Genomic DNA, 21,804 nt, shown 5'->3' on the forward strand with positions numbered 1-21,804 from the left:
CCAAGGATTTCAGTCATCCTTCTTGGCTTTCCTAAGCCAGAGGCAGGGAGCTGGATGTGAATTGGAGCAGCCAGGGCATGAACCAGTGCCCCAAATGGGATGCTGGCGCTGTAAGGCAGAGGATTGGCCTGTGAAGTCAGGACATTGGTCCCAGGATTTTCCCTTTAAAATGCGTTTTTGAGTAACTTGATTTTGGTGTACCTTGGTAACATTTTCTTCAATTTTGTTAGATGTGGAGTTCATTGAACTTCTTGGATGTAGCTTTGTAATTCTCATCAAATTTGGAAAACCCTGGCCATTATGTCTTCAGAATATTTTTTTTTGCCTCTCATTTCACTTAAATTTTTTCTTATATGTCACTTTATAAAGTTTCTAATCCTATGCCTTTTAAATTTTATTTTATAATATTTTATCTGCCATTAATCTTATACTGTAATTGAGTGCTCCCCAGAAAGTTTATGGAAAATACATATCTTGAAAAAGCTATATTGGATTTCAAAATTTTCAGCACCAGAATGAAGTTGTTTTTAAGATTAATTTTACTTTTACAGCAAAGTCAGATCTATAGAAAGAAGGAGATACAGAGAGAAATATCTTCCATCCGTTGGTTCACTCCCCAAGTGGCCACAATGGTCAGAGTTTCGCCAATTCGTGTATTTTACTTTCACTAAAATAGCAGACGTACACACAAGCAAAAACAAAACCATGTTATATTCCAACATGAGCTGCTGCCTCTAAAAAGTTGGAATTATTGGGTACCAAGCTCATTCTAAAAAACTAAAGTACTCAAAAAATTCCACTGTTGGCTCTTTTGCAGTCAAACTCTTGTGTGATAAGAAGCTAGTTTTGATCAGTTTAGAGTTTCATTGGATTTTCCATAGCTGTGTGACACAAGGGTGTTTAGTCTAAGCAGCAGGTATCAAGTCCTCAGTGTCACACGCCCAGCCCGTGAGAGTCCGTTAGCCCACCTGGTCTGAAGGCACAGACTGAGGCAGTGCCCTACACCTTGCAGTTCTGTGTCTCTGTGGCTGCTCCCGGGCAGACGGTGAACATCCCGATGCATCTCTCACACGGGGCTGTGGGAACCCGGCCTGGACACCAAGAGCATTGCCTGTTTCTTTTCTGGGTTCTGGCTTTTCACCCTTGACCTCCCGAAAAGTTCATGCTCCCCTGATCCTGGATCCCGCCAGCCATTAGGGGACTTTTCTTTTTAACCACCTGTTCAGGGCTTGCTGGCAAAACCCAGAGTCCACTACTTTATCTACATTCTCACTGCTTTCCACCCATCATTCTTCTCTCTCTATCGCCAGCGCAGACTGTAGTTATCTCACCTGTTTAGGGAGAGAGAGAAATGGAGAGAGAGAGAGAGAGAGAGTGAGTATGTATGTGTGTAGACTTTAATGTCTTCTATGAAAGCATCTATGTGGGATTTCTGTCAGTCCCTCTGAAAGCCTAAGCAACTGAAAGGTAAAACCCACAAAAGACCATGGAATTCTGAATGCTGATAAATACAACACACCCTTATTTTGTGTTTATGGTTTTATGTGTCTGTCACACATTCTGAAGCAATATGTAGATGCAAGCCTAGCTGGCTTAAGTGGGAAAAACAAAGGGAGATACAAGATTTTTAGAAAAGCATCAATATTCTAATTATCTTACATCATCCCAATATATTGTTTATTTTCTCTATTTCTTTGTTTATCTGATTTCTTCCCAGCTGTATTTCACCAGGAGCAAAATCTCAGAAAAGTTGCTCAATTTCTTTGTATTTCAGTTTCCTCATCTGAAAAATGGACACAGCACTATTGAGCTGCTAAAAAGTTAAATGTGAAAAATGTAAAGTGTTTACGACTCTGCCACTTAATGCTCATTGACTGTTAGTTCCTGGTAGAACTGTTAACAACAAAATGGCTAAGATGAAAGAAGAAAATGGAATCTCTTTGCCAGCCCTCTGGCTCCTGGTGAATGCCAGGCACAGGTCTGAACACGCTCCTAGAAGACACGGCATTTAGCTGTCACTATGACATTTTTTTTCTCATAAGACTAAGAGCAGAATCAAATTCCCTTTGCTTGGAATAAAAGCAATGGCCATTTTTGTAACCATCAAGCTATTCCTTTAGGGGAAAAAGCTGGTTACAGCTTCCTGTTGGCTTAAGGAGGTTAGCCTCCAAGGGTTCCCAGATGAGGGAAGATAATCTGACGATATTTTCCTGTGTTACTTGGAGAATGGCACCTTCCCTCTCTGGTCCTCACCTTTTGTGTAAGTCACAGGAATTGGACTGAGTAGTGCTTTGTGTGTTGTACTGCACAAAACGACACAATCAAAGCAGATTCCCAAAGCCGAAGCCTCCGCGTGGGGCCTGGGAGTCAGTATTGTCAGCTGGTGCCCTAAATAATTGTCAAGTGCCAAAATGGTTTGGCAAGAACTGGCTGCTTTGCTTTCTTTCCGTTTTAACAAGCGTAAAGTCTAAATTAGAGTCCCAGACCTCACAGCCTTGCCCACAGCTTCTTCCCATGCCTGAAGACAGTTGATAAAATAGAAAGTGCACCTTTATCTATGTACAGTCAGCTTCAAGATATGTTTTTCCTGTGGATGAATGTAACTCCCGCAAGGGTCATTTAACCTGAATTGTCATGTGCACTCTCTCGCAGCACTCTCTCCTGTTACATTCACCACTGCACTGCTTCTCCAAGCTCTAGGGTTGCCCGGGATATTCCTGTAATGCAATCCTTAGGGGACCCAGGCATGTGGCCAGGTTGCAAGTGACATGCTGCTCTAATGAGGTCCTTCTGATATTTCCAGTCCAAGTGTCCCTGTGGCCTCGCCCCTTAAACATGCCTGCCTTCCTCCACCTCCCTGTGCAGTTATAGGAGTGCTAAGATGCTTGAATTTAGAACCTTCTAGAATGCCAAAAGCCCTGGAACTTTAGGTTCCATCCATTCAGCATGCAAGCATGGCTGATATTTTCTGACACAAGTTTCCTCTCATGAGGGCACAGGGTTTCCTCTTGTTCAGCTGTAGAACAAAATTTCAGAGGCAGGCCCAGCATTCCACAGCACACCAGTACAACTGATGGAAAACTGCCCTATGATCACTCATTGCAATGAGCAGAAGGGACCTTGGTTGTAGTCTCCGGGAACGCTGAGGCCTAACTGATAAGTTAACAACCTTGGAAAGCAGATCCTTGAGAGCACTGAGTTTGATGTTAACTTCTTTCCTTTGGAAAAAACAAAAAGAACACACGTGTTATAAAGGAGGACTTTCTGTTCGCTGTCTCAGAAATGGCCCATGCTCCTACACACAGTAATGTATCTTACAGATGCTTTTCTGGATTAAGTATGACTTAGTTTGTTCTTTAAGCCTGTACTTAAAGCATTTTTTAGGATTGATCTTCAATCCTACTCTTTCTCAAAACAGTCATAATAGCTGATTGACTTGCTAATGTATTGCTCAAGTCTTGACACTCGTGGTTTTTCATGGAATGTGAAACTAGGAAGTATTTTTTATTTTGTGTAGTATGATTTCAGATTGCAATCATTAAGAATTAAACCATTGTTAATGACAAAATTTGTTAACTAGCTGTCAGCTTTACAGAACATCACACTTGTTTGATGAATCAGCCTTGATATACATAGCCAAAAAGTCTGGAAGATGCCTAGAATAACTGATACCACACTTGGCTACAGATACGGATTCCTCCACAATTCTGCCACCTTGGACTACCGAAAGGGTATTCAGTCCCTTGCAACTTAAATACTGGAATTATTTCTCTCAATTAGAAAATAACAACAATACGTTTTTCTTTGGCCTTCCTTCTCTGTGGATATTCACAGTGATGTGACCTGATCCAGGAAGAGGGAGCAATTCAGGTTAGGCAGTAAGACATCTCAGAGCAAGGCCTGCTCATTGGCCCATTCAAAGCTCTTCCAACAAAGAGCAGAAACCTAGGAATTATTATTACTTTTTGGCATTCAAACATAACTTTAAAAACCGAGTGAAAACAAGGCTGAGCAGTGGCCAACACAAATGCCCATTACTGTCATGGACCCAGTGATTTTTTTTTTTTTTTTTTGCCAAAGAGCCTAGGTGAACTTTTCTTTTACATTTGGTTAATCACCTTAAATTGCCTGTTTATCCCTCAAAGCCATTAATTACTCCAAAGTAGCCAATTTGCCTTTTTCACTCTCAAGTTTATGGCTATATTATTAATGAGCTTCTTAATTCTGTGTTGTGCATTGACTTATTCAGCAGTGAAACATGACACCAGGCTAAGATTGGCTCATTGGTTTTTTTCCAATAACTGAAACATTAGATTTCTAGAAAATTTGCTATAGCATGTCTAAGTCAATTCAAGATTAGATGGCTCAACATGCAAATTACCCATCTGTGTGTGTAATGTTTAGCTACCCTTAAATTTTCCTATCTCTCTCAACATCAGCAACTCCCTACCTCTTTTTCACTCATCAGCTAATTCTGGAAAAGGTATGAAACCACAGTTTCAAAATAAATGAACACACACAAATAAAATAAATAAATATTCTGGAACAAATTCACCATGGAAACGGAGTCTGTTTGGTACTCGTTTTCCCTTTTAAAAAATCGGCCCAGACATTCTCCCTAACTTTATGTGCCCACATGTGAGCTGTGCTGATTGCCACTTTAACTCTAGATTTCAAAATGATTAGCTGTGCAGAGCTCCACAATCATGTGAATACTTTAAAATTACCATTTGATGAGGACAAGAATAAGCTATTATGGTGCTCATTAGCTGCTTTGAAATAGTTGGAAGAAAGGAGTTAGAGACAGATAAGCAAATCATATCTCCCAAATCATTTAGAATAATTATTTGCTTTCTCTATAATTCTGTGACTCATGTAGGCAACTTCTTAGCAATTGTCAATGCTCTTTCAAACAGTTTGGGAATGTTTATGCAGAGAAAGATTCTCTTATGACTTATTCGAAGGACACACTGAACTCTGCACAAACTCACAAAAGGGAAGCTGAATTTCACCATGAAAGAAAAGGTTAAAAGAATATGTTTCCACCAAAATGTATTCCTTCCTACTTGTGTCACAATGCTGTGGTGGAGGCTTCTCTTGGGTGTAGAACCTGAACGAAGCACTCGGAGCAGCAAGTATGTAAGTTGCTTGATGTTACAAGTAAGATTTCTTTTCTTCGTCATTAAAATCAAATGCAAAGAAAATGGGAAACTCTGCTTAGATCTCTACCCAGCATTCCAATTCAAGTCACTTTTGAGCCAAAAGAAAACAAAATCACATCTTTAGAATAGTTTATTTCTAAAAGCAAAGATTTTACAGTGAATTTCACTCTGGTCTTTTCAATAACTCAAAGGTCGTCACACAGACACATGTCTAATGTAACCATCACTTACACTATCCAGGCCTACAGTTGCATTCTCCATAAAACACATAATTTCCCATCTGAATAATCCCAACTCCAAATATTACACAACTCACCTTTCAAATGCTGCCAAGGTTTTAAGATATTGACAACTATTTTAAATCACCTGTGTGCTAATAAAGTATCATGTATGTTTTGGGGAACAAATTTAATTACTGTAAAGCCTCAGCAGTGCATTGTCGCTGACTTAATACATGAAAATGCGATTTGATGTAAAATTCTCCAGTCAAAGTGTCATTGTGTATGACCACGTGGTCACGCATTTGCTTACTCAGCATTCTGGAGCATGCCGAGAGTCTGAGACACTTCCTAGGTTTCAGATGTGAGGCTGAACTGCATGTGATTTTCCCATAAGGAGTTCCAAGTCTGGTGGATTAGACAGATTTAGTCACATCAATGTCAAACTCAAGTGATGAATGCTACTAGTGAGATAAATGCAGAGTAATAGAGTTAGAGGAAAATTACTTTTTTGTTCTTTGTCTTTTTGTAGTTTCCAGGTTTTCTAAGTATGGATTACCTACACAAATAACAGAACAATAAATGTGATACAAAACAAGAATGGCATAAAAGAGCACTTTTTCAAGACATATTTATTTCTATACATTTTAACGATGGGCAAGAGAAATAAGCTTTGCCAGAAAAGCCGGGAAACTACTCAAAGGTAAAAATATTGTGGTGCTATTGTGATGGTTATTAGCATAGGTAAAATTAATTAATAACACAAATTTGATAATGCGACCTAAACTCGAAGTATATCTATTTATAAGCATGAGGTAATAAGATTATATGCAAATCTCTTTGTGCACTAAAAACATTCCAGGGTACTGCTGCATGAATCTGAACCATCTGTCATTACAGTGAACAAAAGCAGGACTCACAAAATGTCTATGGTATACAGCAGAAAACGCTAACTTACAGAGACAGTAATCAGTTTCCCATACTGAGAAAAAGAATTATCTCCTATATCTTCGAATTTCTAGCATCCATGACAATGCCCAATATTAGTGATGTCTAATATATATTTGCTAAATTAACTACTATTAATTACTTAATGCTAAAAGACTTACTAGATACACGCCAGCAAGAGGCTATTTCCCTGTACAAGTTACTCTGATGCCCAAGGCATGAACTTACCAACAAATTCTACTTAATTCTTCTGAACCATAAAATGATTAAATATCTGGATTTCCTATACAGTGAAGGATTCTACATTTAACTTACTCGTGGAGTTACAAATTTACTCCAAAGCAAGTTATCCAGTTGAGCTAGAAAATGTGCAGAGCAACTCAGGCAAATTTATCCATTAATGTGTGGAAAATCTCTTAAATTGTAAAGATTGCAATACTCAGCACATCTAGTAGGAAGACAAGGCTGATGTGAGGGAGATCAAGGCTGAGCAGACAGAGAGGCACATGCAGTGACTTTTTGCCATCGAGCCCTACCCTGCATCATCAAAGTCTGGAGAACGTTGGCCTCCTGGATTGATATGATATTGGTGGGCTTTGAACAACCCTAAAGTAACAAGCACACTAGGCATATGACATCCATTAACATCTTTGAGTAGCTTAGACCTTTTCATTAGTTACATGTCTGCATCTCAGAGGGTGTTCTCTACCATGTACGGCCTTTAAATCTCTGCCAATCAATCATATTCAACATTAATAATGTGTCAAGATGCTTTGTTTTGGTGGGACATAACAAAGCTACAGCACCTAAGCTTGCTTTATCAGCCAGGATATATAACGAGTTATCTTACTGGAGGAGATGTCTTCAAGTATTCTAGTTCATGGGATCTATCAGACAGTACTGCAAGGAGACAGGTTATTTATTTTCGTGTATGTGTGTGGTGTAAAACAACTGCTTGTTTAAGTCAATACCAGGACAGAAAATATGAAGAATAATATTTCCAGATACTGGAAAGATACAAAACTGGGTTCTTACTATGGCAATGATGTTTTATTTGCTTCTCTTTCCTATCCCAAGTCTTGGCTTTGGACGTTGGTCTCCCACCATGGATACAATCGGGATTTAAGTGAACTGGAATATATGACTGCTAACCAAATATTTTTATCTCTAAGCAACGGAAGAAGGAAGAACAACATCTGGATACCAGGAGATTCACTGGGCATCTCTTGGTGAGTCCACGCCCAGCAATTTCCGTCAATGGGAAACTTCTGCAACCATAGCCCAACAGCAGTGAGACAAAAAACTGAGGGTGCTACCCAAGTGGAGAGAAAATGCTGGCTCTTCTCAAAAAAGGAGGAAACTAATCTCTGCTGAAATGTTGGGAAAGAACTAGGGAATATAAAATGGGAGTGTCTGGATGTCAGCTAAGTGCATAATACCCCCTAAGCTGAAAAGGAATCCTGAGACCGAAGAAAGAAAAAACAAAGAAAGAAAGAAAGCTTTACATAAGAAAAAAGATTAATGGGCAACCTATTAATGGGATTCTAGTCTGGGGGGAATACTGGTCAGAAATTGAATCAAGATTTTTTCACAAAGGATAGCAGAAAGGGGAAAGATATCTAACAGAGAAACCTAATGTTGCACATCCTTTTATCTATGCTTTAGCCTGCTGATTATTTTTACTTTATCAGAAAGACTTCTCCAGCTAAGCTCACAGGTGATCACTGACTGGAGGTGTGGGAGAGGGGATGTCCCCAATGGTAGGGCAAAACTCAAGATGCGGAAATGGCATTTACCATAGTTTGCTATCACACAGGGAAGGAGATGTAAGCTGGAGGTAATGATTATATATTCAGTGGCTGCAGCTGGGACTAGAGCTTAATCACTAAGTTTTGGCCATTAAATTATTTTACCACCTTGGCCTGCCACCACCAGCATGGTTCTGTGATCCATTGGACATAGAGTGGAGTGAACCTGGACTACTTCAATCCAAACAGTTTACTGCACTGGAACTTCCTGTGATCTGCCTCATGGCCTCTTGGCCGCATTTTCACATCAACCAAGACCATACCTACCAGTTATATCTAAGTAGAGCATCCTGCTTAGCTGCAATTAGGAATCTCTTGTTTCTCTGCTTCTGCCACAAGTCACCCCTGTGGGTGTGGGGTTAGTCATGTTGTTGTAGTCACAAACCTGGAGTGGTTAGCAGGAATACCTGGTGGGTAATTCTTCTTTCCAGTGTGGCTGTCAAAATACTCCACCTTCCAGGCAGGCAATTCTAAGACAAATTGTATAACTCCTCACACTATTCCCCAGTGGAATTCAGTTCCAAACTGACCTCAGGGACTAGCTCAACAACAGCTCAATCCTCAGATTGGATTTAACCATCTTTCTTAGTTGTCTACTCTGATGCCTTACTTCATATCCCCCAAAAGCCCCAAAGTTAAATTTCAGGAAAATACCAGGTTAGCAAAGAAATCTAACCTTAACAATAAATATGCATTCAAGTTGTATAGCCAGCCACCAAAACTGTATGCCTTTTAGAACATACTGCCTTCTCATTTCAAAATGTAAGGCTTCACACTTAGCTCTCACTTATGACCTCACATCAGCATTGTCTTTACATGGCTCCTTCACATTCAAGTAAGCTTTATAGCCAAGTGTTAACAGTGGTCTTCTAGAATCCTGTTCTTCCACTGGCTAAGGCAGCCTCACTATTTCCAATGGGAATAATGAAAATTCCTAACATTCTTGGCATGGAAACTGTCAAAAACTTTAAATCTTTTTAGTTCAAATGGCTTTTTTGTTTGATTGATTGTTTGTTTTTAAAGATTTATTTGCTTTTATTGGAAAGGCGGATATACAGAGAGGAAGAGAAACAGAGAGGAAGATCTTCCATCCGATGGTTCACTGCCCAAGCGGGCTCAAGGGCCGGAGCTGTGCCAATCCGAAGCCAGCAGCCAGGAGCTCTTCCGGGTCTCCTACACTGGTGCAGGGTCCCAATGCTTTGGGCCATCCTCGACTGCTTTCCCAGGTCACAAGAAGGGAGTTGGATGGGAATCAGGGCCACCGGGATTAGAACTGGCGACCATATGGGATCCCAGCGCGCAGGGCGAGGATTTTAGCCACTATGCTATCGTACCGGACCCAGCTCAAATGTTTTTAATGCAATAAATATTAAATTAATAGCAATAAAAAAAAAACACTTTCAATCTCCTTACAAAGAGAAGGAGAAAGGAATGCCCACCTATCAGAAATTTTGCTTTGCTGGAAATCCCTCAAAAAGAGGCAGTTTTGAGAGCCAGGAATTCTGCTCTCTTCTATTCTGTAAGAAACAAAACAAAAAACAAACCATGATATCCATTCAAGGCTTCTCTGGAAAACCTGCAACCAAGACTTGGATGAAAGGGAAGAGAGATTACGTTAAGCTTTAGCTTGCATACTCAAATAGTTTTACATTTTTTTTTCAAATTTTGAAGTGATCTGAAATAGTTCAATATCTCATGGTTATTGCTAACATTGGAATTCTGATGCTGTAATCCAGGTTGAGTTTTGAGATTTATAAGAATAATTTAATTTTCACAGCAACTCTTCCTTTCACAGAAGTAAATGTAAATATTATTGTTGAAATGCAAATGGGGACATTGAGTGTTTGGAGCTAAGAAGCCCTGAGACAGATGGCCAGTAAATAAAGAAGCTGGAGATGCACTGAAAGCCAGGTCTTTGAGATTCTAAAGCCTGGCTTTTGAACTCTGTCCTCAGCTACTTGTAATTAAAGAATGTTTGCAAGTAAGAACATGATATAACTTAAAAATACATAAGAAAGTCTGAAAAACCCAATTCTATGGAATGAAACTCGTGTATTATATAAGACTCAAAACAAAGACTAAGAACTAAAGTTAGGCACAATCTGCTGATGTGAAAAGTTTTAGGGCAAAGGCAGAAAACCCAGAGTTTTTCAAGAGAAAAAGAAACAACCCTCAGGCTAACTGGCTATGTCCATCAGTTCCTGTGGTCCTCAGTAAATGCACATCCCTAGGCCTGTGACCCTGGCCCCATCACCCCAGCTGCTTCTCTTCACTCTTGTCCACTCACCCCAAATTCCAAGAGGACTCCTTCATTCACCTTAGGTCAGGTTAAGTGTCTGCATTACTTTGGTCTTTGTCCCCCTATATATCCCTTCTCTCACCACACACCACACTCTATTACCTAATTAATTTAATCATTTCCATCATGAAAAGTGCTCAGTTTAATTACTCCTTATTATATTTCTACCAAGAACAAGACCCACTTCATTACAGGTTCTCAATAAAAGCAAATCAAGTAAATAGATATGGCAAGATTGGCTTTGCACATCAAAAAAAAAAATGTCACTCTGCAAATAGTTCTGGATAAATATAAATTGAATGAAAGTAGCATTGATTTTCTCGTTCATATCCCCCACCAACATAAGTTTCACATGCATTATACTGCTTTTCAAATTAAGTACCCAGAATGAAATATAGATAAGCAATAGACCTCAGATTGACAGCAATTTATTCCAGTATAAAGGTATAGGCAACAATAACAATGGCAAGATTCTTAATCTTTTCGCAATACTAGAACTTATTGACTGAATCTGATGAAAGCTCCAGATCAGATGCCCAGACAAGTGTTATATGTGCAGTTATTTCTAAGCATGCATTTTTGAGGGGCTCATGGACCCTTCAGAAAAAGAATTTAGAATAAAGTCAAAGAGGAAGAGATGTGGACAGCTGTGTACACAAAATAAAAAGGCCCTTGTATCAAAAAGTATGTGAACCAAATTTATCAGCAAATGAGAAACTGAGGGATTCAATGCTATATGCCAAATACAGATGTAATAACAGGTATATTGACTATTAGAAATCAGACAAATTTGAATGCTCCCAGTGAAAAGAGCAGGATCAGAGAAGAACCCAGGTTTGGCAGTGTGGCCTAGCAGCTAAAGTCCTCGCCTTGAATGCACCGGGATCCCATATGTGCACAGGTTCTAATCCTGGCAGCTCCACTTCCCATCCAGCTCCCTGCTTGTGGCCTGGGAAAGCAGTCAAAGACAGCCCAAAGCCTTAGGTTCCTGCACCCACGTGGGAGACCTGGAGGAAAGTCGCTGGCTCCTGGCTTTGGATCAGCACAGCATTGGCCGTTGTGGTCACTTGGGGAGTGAATCATTGGACAGAAGATCTTCCTCTCTGTCTCTCCTCCTCTCTGTATATCTGACTTTGTAATAAAAATAAATAAATCTTTAAAAAAAAAGAGAGAGAGAGAAGAACCCAACACACAAATGCCAATAGACCTGGAAGGTGTTTATATTATTTATCTTTGAAAAGAGTCTAAAAGCCTGGATTCTTACAGCAGCATGAGTTTTGTTTTGTTTGGGTACATCATACTGAAGGGCTGAGAAAAGATGACTTGCGGGATCAAGCAAGCGGAAATACACAGGAGAATGAATCTTTTTGCTTTGTGTTCATGTAAGCTTTTCATCCCCTTTGGTGCCATGTTTTATTTTTTAAAAGTGCAGACATCCAGTGAATTTTGCATACTTAGCTGGAAGTATTTTCCTTTCTTCACTGACTTATCCTCATATCTTTGTTCATCGTGGTTGACCATCTTTAAGAGTTTTTATATTCCCTATGAGTTCTGTGGATATCCATTTGCCAATACCACACTGTAATTATTTAGTAAGTCTTTTTAAACAAGTAGGACAAATCCCCCAACTTTGCTCTTTCTCGTTAGTATTATTTCAACATTTCTCTATCCTAGAATTTTTCATATAAATTTAGCATCAGTTTGTCACCCCCTCTTACCTTGCTCTGTCAGTTCTACTCAGATTCTGATTGTGATGATTTGAAGCAACATTCAGTGCAGTACGTGAAGAAGAATGGACGCTGTACCAACTTTCCCAACCCACCAGTGTATTTCTCCTTATTTAGAGAATTCATTGATTTCTTTCATAGTGCTTTGTTACACACATATCCTGAGTATGTTTCGTCAGACTTATGTTGGGTATTTCATGGTTTGGGTACAATTTAAAATAACCCTATTTTTAAGATCTAAAGCTAACTAAAATAGTGGAAGCAATGTCTTTTCAACAAAAGGCACCATCATATTTGGATTTCCATGCTCAAAAAATATGGACTTTCACCCATTGCTTACAACTTACATAGCAATAATCTCTAAATGAATCATAGTTAATGTGAAATTGTCAACTTTAAAATTTCTACAAGAAAATATTTGACAGAAGTGTTTCAGTCTTGAACTGCGCAACAATTTCTTACAGACAACAGCAAAAACACATTTGTTGAAAGAAAACTGATACACTAGGCTTCACCAAAATTGTAAGCTTCTGCTCTTTGAAGGACATTTAGTAGTAGAGATACCTACTGCCAAATACCTTCACTTTCTAGTATGATATTCTCCATTTTACAGTTCATCTATGAGAATACATATATACCTGTTCACTTCTATATCTGGTTTCTTGCATTTTTGCATGAATGTTGCCTTATCTCAGAGAATATGATACTTGTCCTCTCAGGAAAAAAAGGCGACTCCCAGTGAAACAATTAAACATACCTTGACAATATAATACTAGATTTTCTATCTTTGTCTTTACCTGCAATTCCATGATATACTTAAATAGCATAATGTTAAACTTGTAATTGTTACTAAAGGACCAGAAAACTGTAACAATATGGGGGGAAATGCTGGGAGGGGAACAGGAAAGGAGGAAATGGAAAGCAAAGGGGGGAAATCCCTACATCTACAAAAATATAGTTTTTAAAAAGAAAAGACGCTCAGAAGAATGGAATGATAAGACAGAAAATTTAGCAGAAAATATTTTCAAAACATTCATTTAATTAAGGATGTGTTCGCAGAACAAATAAAAGACTGCTAAAACTTAAGAAACCAAAAAATCCAATGGATAAAAATAGCATCAAGTTCTAGCTGAACATTATTGAAATACAATTGAAACCACATGTACCATCACTGGATAGCCACGAGAATAGCTACAATTACAATGCCTAATAATACTCTGGTTTGATTTGGATGTGAAATCTTGATTTGGATGTGTGGAATCTCTCTTTCCTTCTCTCTCTCTCTTATCTCCTTCCACACTCCCTCCCTCACATGCACACTGGTGGGAATGCGAAAGGTACAGCCACTTTGCAAAAATCACTTGTTTGTTATTATAAAGCTAAACATATGCAATACAATACAATTCATCAAATCCATTCCTAGGAACTCACCTAAGTGAAAGGAAAATGTACATTCACACAAAAACCCGTGCACAACTGTTTATAGAATTCATACTCATAATCACTCCAAAGTAGAAACTACTCAAGTAATAGATATACTGGGGTACAGGTGTATGATGAAAATTAATACATTCAACAAAACTGATGGATCTCAAATGCATTATGCTGATTTGAGTAAAGCTAAAAAGGCTATGCACTCGCATAATTCCATTTATACAGCATTGTAGACCAGAAATTAAAATGGCAAAAAAAACCAAAACAGAAAAGCAGTTAGGAGGTCTAGGGCAAGAGGGATAATCGACCAGTGCCAAAAGGAATTGGGAATTTGGGAATTGAGGTATTCTCCAGTGTCTTTATTGTGACAATGGTGATGGTAACACATCATGTTAACTTCTTAAACTAAAAAGGGAATAATGCTATGTGTAAATTATATCAATTATTTTTCTCACAAAAAAGTTAGTTTACAGAAACTTTTCACCCAACTCAGAACCATACATTTGATACTTTACTGTTGATTTTAATCCTTCACATTGGAAAAGAATGAGCCACTTGTAAATTGGTAAATGAAGGGAATTTCCATGGCAAAGAGAAGATAAGCCCTCCTTCTCACTTACCATATGTAATGATATTTTTATAATTAAAAACCAGACAGGCAAACAAGGAATCCAAACTCCACATTTAAATTTCACACGCTACACAGCTAACATTCTAATCTTCTCTCATTTTTATAGTAAGGTGTAGGTTAATATAGCAGGAAAACCCAGCTATATCCATACCTCAGAATTCATGACTTCAAATTCTTCTAAACTATTGCTTAATCTCTTTTTAGAGTGTAGAACTGTTGCACTGAAAGTTACATAATACAGGATGTCAACGAGTTAGATTAAAATTTTCTGTGATGCATGCTGCAACAAATTGCACTTTCTACAATTCTGATCATTTGGGATTTAAACCCAGAACAACTTTCCCCCTTAAGTCAGGATACTTTTTGTGACTAAGGCTTTCTATAGTCGGTCTATGACAATTTGCCACAAAGTTTAGTAATCACACAAACAGAAAGTAAAATGAGAGTATAATAGCCTCCTGTTAAGTGTTGGATTGTGCAGTAGCACAGATGCTGAAAATACCACTTTCTTTTTCATTCATTTTCTGTGATGTGCTTGTCTGGGATGTGAATTTAACAAGGAATGGGTGAGGGCTAAGGACTTTCCAACATTACCTAAGTGTTACTCAAGGCAATTCAATGCCTGCAGCATTCATGAATAACTTTAATCTACTCCCCTGAGTGAATCCTGGGAAATCCTAAAGCCTACATTTTCTGTCACTTCTGCTCTCAACTGCCCTCACAAAAAGTTCAAGATATTAATCATGATTTTTAAGGCTCATTTTATGCTATCAACTCCCTCAAGCTACAATCATCCTGGGTTCAATTATTTCCATCTTTTTCCAGGCTCCACACTTCTATTCCCTGTCCTATACTATGGATAGCGCTTTGTGGGTTGAAAAGGATCTGACTTATGGGTCAGGTGCTGTGACTTACTGGGGTAATCTTCTATCTGTGGTGCAGGCACCCAGCATGGGTGCTGGATCATGTGCAGCTGTTCCATTTCCTATTCAGCTCCTTGCTATGGCCTGGGAAAGCAACAGAGGCTCACCCAATTGTTCGGGTCCCTGCACTCACGTGGGAGACCCGGAAGAAGCTCCTGACTCCTGGCTTCAGATTGGCTCAGCTCTGGCCCTTGTGGGCATTTGCAGAGTGGACCAATGGATGGAAGATCTCTCTCTCTCTCTTTCTCCTTTTTTTCTCAGTAACTCTGCCTTTCCAATAAAAATAAATTATTTGAACTCATAAAGGACTTTAACTTCAAAGTCTCAGGTGAGTGATGCTAACAGAACAGAAACTTAATCCAATTCTGGTGTTGGGGAGGTGGGGCCAGCATGAAGGGAACACATTTGGAAGCTAGTTCTTGTTGAAGAGTTGTCGAAAAGCCAGAGGCTGGCTGCAGCTGCTTTCTGGTTTCCTGATCCACCATATGATCTTTCTTCCACATGTATCCAGCCACTCCCATCTACTTCCCCCATCAGATGCCAGACCAGTATGGACACCCAAACTTGGACTTAAACCATCCAGACTATGAGTTAAATCAATTTTCTTTCTCATCAACTAAGTTGCTTCAGATCTTTTGTTGTAGTCATGAGATGCTGGCTAATATGGATAGCAAGCAATCTCTAAGCTGGCAATATTAATACATAAAATTGTTAAAAATCTAGAATATAGATCTAGGTCATATTCAAAAATCAGTAAATGCCATCATACACATGAGAGTGTCTATAAACATGGCATCTAGGGAATATTAGAACTACTACTGGCTGCTTCCTTCCTATATGCAGAACCACATGCTTGTTGGGGCCTGAGACCAGCACCAAGAGGGCATGTGGCACACAGCAAGTGAGCTTCGTCTTCTGAGAGCTCTGAGAATGGTTGTGCCCTGAAAATTTTCCACAGGTTTAGTGGAGTTTAGAATCTGTGGATGTATTTTTGAGGAAACTCTGGGGGTAAAAACATACCAAAATATGATTCTTGAGGATCCCGTCATAGAGTTTGACATTTGCCCTGACAAGAATAAGAAAGTATATTCAAAACCTGACATGTTGGGCCCGGAGGCGTGGCCTAGCGGCTAAAGTCCTCACCTTGAAAGCCCTGGGATCCCATATGGGCGCCGGTTCTAATCCCGGCAGCTCCACTTCCCATCCAGCTCCCTGCTCGTGGCCTGGGAAAGCAGTTGAGGACGGCCCAAAGCTTTGGGACACTGCACCCACGTGGGAGACCCGGAAGATGTTCCAGGTTCCCGGCTTCAGACCGCGCGCACCGGCCCGTTGCGGCTCACTTGGGGAGTGAATCATCGGATGGAAGATCTTCCTCTCTGTCTCTCCTTCTCTGTGTATAACTGGCTGTAATAAAATGAATAAAAATCTTAAAAAAAAAAACCCTGACATGTTGTGCCTCAAATGGAGGCAAACTGAACACATTTGAGTATTTCTTTAAAAAGATGACAATGGGGTCTGGCGCAATGGCTCAGTGGCTAAATGCTTACCTTGCACATCCTATGAACCCTTATGGGCGCTGGGTTCATGTCCTGACTGCTCTGCTTCCCATCCAGCTCCCTGCTTGTGGCCTGGGAAAGCATTCGAGGATGGTCCAAACCTTAGGACCCTGCACCCACGTGGGAGACCCGGAAGAGGTTCCTGGGTCCGGGCATCAGATCGGCTTGCACCTGCCCGTTGCAGCTCACTTGGGGAGTGAAACATCGGACAGAAGATCTTCCTCTCTGTCTCTCCTCCTCTCTGTATATCAGGCTTTCCAATAATAATAAATCTTAAAAAAAAAATAGGTAACAGAATCACATGAAACAACAGGAAATAACTCAAGAGTTTTTAAATAAAAAAAAACCTTTCTTTTTAAGTTTAAGAGAAAAAAATATGCCTCTCAGTCATGTTCTCCAGTACCCAGTCCACATCTGTGGAGAGAACTGATGTTACCACACACGAAGTGTTGTAGAGAACTTCAACAGCAATATGGTACATGGCCATGCTGAGTTTATGAGATGAATGGAAACAACAAATGTCTTAACATCCTGAAAAAGGGTTGTTTAGGGATTCAGTTGAATTTCTAGCATATCCAGCAAAGTTTCTAAAAGTGCTGCATTATACATATCCCACATGGAAGTAAAAGGTATGTGCAAGGCATTGGTGCTACAGGGCACAGATCCCTCTTGAGGTACATGTGTTAAAACTTACAAACTGTGTACAGGAAAAGCACTGAATTTTTTTATCGATGCACACTGATTGAAAAATGACCCCAGGGCTGGCACCATGCATAGTAGACTAAGCTACCACCAGTGACACCAACATCCCATATGGCTACCCGTTCAAATCGTGGTTGCTCCACTTCTGATCCAGCTCCCTGTCAATGTTCTGGTAAGGACAGCAGGGGATGCCTCAAGTCCTTGAGCTCCTGCACCCACGTGGGAGACAGCTCCTGGTTTCGGACTGGTTCAGTCCTGGCCATTGCAAACACTTGGGGAGTAAACCAGCAATTGGAAGATCTCTCTCCCTCTCTTGTTTCCTTACCTCTCTGACTGTGCCTTTTAAATAAACACAAATCTTAAAAAAAAAAGACTCTATAGAAGGTATTACAGTAAGCATTAGAAATAAAATTGTGAACAACAACAAAAAAAGACAATCTATGTCCCTTGCCATGAAGCTTACATTTCAGAGAAGTTGACTGAGATAAATTGGAAAAGTAAAGTATTTAAGAAAAATCTCTTTAAAGTGGGCAACAATGTTAAAATTTCAGAAAAGACTGCAAAACAACTCCTCATATAACAGTGTCCCTATTTTTGAAACTAGTAAACATTACTCTTCGGACTAAGTTGTCATTTTGATTAGTTGGGCTACCAGACATGGCTTCAACTAAGCTGCTTTATGGCTCAGGTAATTTAGAGCTGCTCCGATATAAGGCATTGTATTACTTCAGCCAACAGTCTCTTTCCTCTGTACTCATATAGCTACTTACAAATTCTCCACTGAAGCCCGCCTGACCTTGTGTTGTAACATAGGTACACCTGTCCTTCCTGCCACAGGATGGTCTCTCAGGCCAAGCACTGCCTTGCTGTTTCCAGCTCCTCTCCTATAAACATACCTACCACCTAACAGGCAGTCAACAAACATTAACAGAAAGACTGAATAAGTGAAGGATGATCTTCTAAGTTGCAATGTGAGTTTTATGATCTCATCTATTCACAAAGGATGCCTTTTTTGCTATTCAATCAAATTACCCCTGGCCTCATTCTTTCTGGACAAGGTGATCCGAAGGGAATGCCTCTTTATTTCACAACTAATGAGCCATTCAGTCTCCGTTCAGTGCTATGACTTTTTAAGTATACATTTGTGAGGGCTTCAAAAACCATTTGGAAATGTAATTATCATGTTTTCCACCTACATAAATACATAAGGGACGGATTTATTTATGTGCTTAGGTATATAATATGCGTTCTGGGTTTTCTCCCCCTAGAATTTTCCCTTTTTCAGCAAACATTTCTGGGGCAAGGAAGGTTATGCTCTATTTTCAGTCACTGTCCATCAAAGGGAACCTGGAGAGAATATGCGTATCCCCAAGAGCACCTTTCTTCCAGGCCCTGGGTAATGACTCACTGTTGTTTACAAGAGGGTTTTCCCTCACGTGTAGCAGGTGTTGAAACATTTGGACAGCTCTGCAAAAATCTTAGTGAAATGTGGTGAGCGTTAATCATCAGGTTGCACATGTTGAAAAAAAATGCTTTTCGTCCTCTGAGCCACCTTCAACTTGCACAGCCATCTTTCTGCATGTTTCCTTTGACCTAATGTCCCTTCCCATCTTGCAGCCTTCACTCATACCTTACATACAATGCTTAACCAATGACTTTCCCTTCCCCAGGACCATCAGCAGCCCTCCTTTTCAGTATTCATCCACTCCAGAAACCTCTCAAGAAATTCTATTACTGAGTGAGAGTGAAGGGGCCATTCTTCAGGGCCCCTGTGTTGTCTGAACTTGTTGCCCTGGGTATTTTCTGGATGCTGCACCACAATGCTGAATGGATCACCACATGAAAAGAAAGTTTATCATGACTAAATTCCTCTTGACCAACTCCAGCCTAAATCATCACAGGAACTCTTCAAAAGAGCAACACTAACATTGTTCCACAGTGTTCCCTAAAAAGCTTGAATACAATCCGGCATTATCTAGCAAAGCTAAATAAAACACAAATACTCCATGCCTCAGTGATCTCACACCTAGGTACAATTGTCTCTCAATATGTATGGGGGATGGATTGGTTCTAGGGCCTCTCTGTGTTTACCCAAATCTGTATGTGTTCAAGTCTTGCGTAAATGACAAAGTGTCTGCATATAACTCACTTATGTCCTCCCATTTTCGGTAACTTACATCATCTCTAGATTACCTACACTACTTAATTAGATGGGAAAACCATGACGAAGGGGCTGGACAGCACATTCTCCAGAGAAACATGAACATACGTGCTCCAGGGTCTCTTCACAACAAAAGGATTGGCAGTATTGGAAATTGCTCAAATGCCTAACTCTAATAGGATGGATCATTTATTTTTGGTATATGAACAAAATGGAAATGAACAAATTACATCTATCAACCACAGAATGAAAGTATTTAAAAACTTAATGTTGAGTGAAAGAATTCAGAAACATGAGAAGGCCTGTAATGTTATGCCATTTTCATAAAGCACAAATGATGTAAAACTCAGAAGTATCATTTATGATGATCAAACTTGCAAAATCTACTGTGAGACTATCTGAGAAGAAATACTTGCAGAAAAGTAAATGTGGTTATGTTAACAAAGCAAAGAAATAGGATAAGAGTGGTACATCTGGTGATTGTGGGCTGCTGATAATGTTATTTTTGAGCAGAAAACAAACATGAAGTACTTATCTTCATATTTGCGTTACCAGCATATGCTTCTACATGTTACGTTTTATATTTAAAAAATCAAAACATGGAAACCAGTGTTGGTCTAAGCCAGGTGAGATGGACTATGAAAGTGGAACTGAAGCACAGCCACTCCCGAGGGCAGAGCCACCCTCCTTGCATCTGGGAACCCACAGATCCTAAAGTCTGCTATGTCCAATTCTCTTACGGGATGTAGTATCTGCATATAGCTTTATAAACATCCTCCCACATATTTCAAATCATCTCTAGCTTATTGATGATACTAAACGCAATACAGATGCTATGTCAATAGTTGTTATATTCAATTTTTCAGAGAATAATGACAAGACAAAAAATCTGCACAAATGCTTCCTTAAACTTTTTACAAATCCCTATGTGGTAGAATCTATGGAAGGCGAACCTGAAGCCACAGAAGGCCAATTGCACTCTATATTGTCTGCTTTACCTGAAGAATCTTAGCTGATGAGTCCCCAAGAAGCACACTGATTAAAGCTTACATGCAGCTCAAAATATATTAGAACCAGTTCTACTCAACGTTGGGTGTATCAGTCAAGTTCATGTACTTTTCATTTTGCTTGTCATCTCTCTCTCTCTCTCTCTCTCTCTCTCTCTCTCACATACACACACACACACACACAATGGTTGAAGGCCCCCATAGAGCTTCAAGAAGAAAGCTGATCACCAGGAAGACCAAGGTACAATTAGAAGGTTAGGACTTTCACCCTCCAAACTCCAGAAACAAGGGAAAGGTAAAGGATTGAAGAGAGTTGATCACAAGCACTGTGTAATTTAATCAACCATTTCAATGCAATGAATCCTTCTAAAACCCAAAAGGACAGGGTTTGGTTGTGCTAAGATCATTGAACACATAGAGATTCTTGGAAAGCGAGACCTGGAGAGGGCACAGCAGTTCTATGCCCTTCCTCTTAAACGTCTTCCTATACATCTTTTTCCATATGACTGTTCATCTGTATTCTCCATTATATCCTTTATAATAAACAAGTAAATGTAGTAGCTGTGTGTAAGCTGGTCCAATAAATTCAGTGAACCCAAGAAAGGAGTCTGTAGAACTCTAATTTACAGAGGCACATGTTGCAACTTTTCCTTGTATCTGGCATCCGAAATGAAGTGAAAACTGAGCCCTCAACTTGTGGGACCTAACGCTATCTCTGGGTAACAAGTGGCAGAGGTGGAACACCCAAGAGTTGGAGCTGGGTTTGGGTCATGACAGGAGCCTGGAGCCCTTGGCATGCCAGAGCTCCTTGGGCCAGGCAACAACATCCACCATTGGGAGGGGCCCAGCAATTGCTTTTGGCATAGGCAGATAACCCATTCTTTCACCTCAAGTTGGCCTCAAACATATTAGGATCTCTGATCTCAGGGACCAGATTCCTTGGTGTGTGGTATGGCCTTAGCACATACCTTGCATGATTAGACCACCCACAATGCTGACTCCTGCACCAACAAGCCAACGTGTCAGAATGATGATGCAGATGTGGGGGACATAGACATGGGCACTGAATGGAAGTTCTCTGCTCATAAGAGGGATCCACGACATGTGATATAAAGAGTGTTTTGAACCTGAAATAGGCAAGCCATACACTCTTAATCAGCAGGAAGTAACTATAGATTTTGTGAATCTGTACCCTTCAGCCATGCTTAGAATAAGAGTTGGAAATCTT

This window comes from Ochotona princeps, chromosome 6 (assembly GCF_030435755.1).
Source record: "Ochotona princeps isolate mOchPri1 chromosome 6, mOchPri1.hap1, whole genome shotgun sequence".
Classification (NCBI taxonomy): Eukaryota; Metazoa; Chordata; class Mammalia; order Lagomorpha; family Ochotonidae; genus Ochotona; species Ochotona princeps.